Source organism: Echinops telfairi, unplaced genomic scaffold, assembly GCF_000313985.2.
Source record: "Echinops telfairi isolate 266 unplaced genomic scaffold, ASM31398v2 ScPeMD7_2291;HRSCAF=2852, whole genome shotgun sequence".
Lineage (NCBI taxonomy): Eukaryota > Metazoa > Chordata > Mammalia > Afrosoricida > Tenrecidae > Echinops > Echinops telfairi.
The window spans coordinates 5,315,035-5,316,916 of record NW_022106189.1 but is presented as its reverse complement, the minus strand read 5'-3'; positions in this window follow the sequence as shown (position 1 = coordinate 5,316,916).

Below are 1,882 nucleotides of genomic sequence, written 5' to 3'. Positions count from 1 at the left end.
GATTTGGGATTCGGTGGCAATTCCACTGGCAAAATCTGACCTCAGCCTCTTGATCCGCCATTATCAGAAGGGTCCAAGGAGACTCCCAGGGCTTGTGGAGCCGTCTCCCTCCCCCCAGACGGAAAGCACAGGGGCCACACCTGTACCTATCCCGGCGCCAGGCAGCCCCGGCCTGGCTTGACTGCCAGATGCTGACTGCTCGGCATGGAAGGGCATTCTGGAGCATATGCAAAAACGTTGCAGGCCTTGCGGCTGGCGATCTGTTGATGGCTTATGGAAACCTCCGGAGAGCCTCCGCCCCTCCTCAGCGACTCAGAAACCAGGTCCTGTTGGGAGTCGCATCCCCAGCCAGGACGGTGTTTGCATCTCAGAAAGCGGCAGGTGGAGGCGCTAAGCCTGGTCTTCCCACGAGATGGCGCCTCTCAATAACTGATGGGAAGAGGAATTCTTTCTTCCAAACCCTGAACCGGTGTGCCCCCAGCCTCTCGGATGATAGCACCCCCACCCACCCCCCAGTCATGTTTACTTCCAAGCCAGACATCTCCAAACACAGAAAAGTTAAAAAGTTAATTTTAGCTGAAAATACACCATCTGCGCGAGCAAAATCTCGCTCAGAGTTGTCACGTCAACACCGGAAGCAGGTTAATCACCAGCCCTGAGCGGCAGATGGTTTCCTTTTATGACCGCTGGGTCCCCCCAGCCAAGGCGTCCTCTCAGCTGCCTCCTCGCCCTGCTGGCAGCGCAGGGCCGTTTCCCAGGCGATGTGGGAGGGGTGCCTCACAGCAGAGACTGCCACCACTGCCACCCAGCCCAGTCACAGGTAGAGGCCACTCAGGCACCTGCAGGAAGCCGTCAGCACAGGCCTGGGCACCCTCTCATCTCACCGAGTTGGTCTTTGACCAAGAGGAAAACAGAGGTCAAGCCCTGGGCAACAGGCCACAGGGAGCTCTGGGCACTGCCACACAGGAAACCGATCAGGTCTCCCCCAGCCTAACCTCTCAGCCAACAGAACAGCCAAGCTAACCACTGGCCGGTCCACACTCAAAAGCATGGACGACCTTAGCAGTGACCAAAAAAAAAATCCCCAAAGCAAGTCAAGATGCCAGGTAGCCGCCAGCAAATGAATAAAAGCTTAAGGGACTGCAAACCCCCAGACCCCTGCCATCAGGTCACAACCAACTCCTAGAGAGCCTTCACGGTGGCCCAACAGAGGTCTGCCCAGGCTGTCAATCTTCATGGGCACAGAAGAGCTCCTCTTTCTCCCTCCGAATGGCTGGCTCCCCCTGGGTCCGTTTGCAGCCCAGTGCAGATCTGACAGTGCCACCAAGCCTCCTCTGAAGGGAGTATAGCAAACACATCTGTGTGGGGACAGGTGCAGCCAGAATGCTCCTTGGAAGCCAGGACGCCAAGCTTCATCGCACATGCTTCGGACCTGTTATCAGGAGGGACCAGCCCCTGGAGAAGGACAGCATGCTTGGTAGAGGGAGAGCCTCCAGGAGGGCGCTTGGCAAGAGGGCTGCAGCGATGGGCTCAAACCTAGCAGGGCCCATGAGGGAGGGGCAGGACAGGGCAGTGTTTCGTTCTGTTGCAGCAAATCGGGCCCTCTTAGCCTGCTGACACAGTAGACGAAATTAATAATACTGCCTTGCAGAAAAACATTTTGACAAAATACAACAGCCTTAAAATGTTATATACTTTTGTTTAAAAAATCATTTTTACCCCTTCCCCCAGAAGAATTTATTTCAATGGACGGCATTGAATCTGCAGCTCTGGGAGAGGGATATATCTGATCGGAGCACACGGGAGCAGATGAAGGGGGAGGAGGAGAGAGTGGAGCACATTCTGGCCCACCAGGCCTTGAAGATGATGATTCCAATTAGAG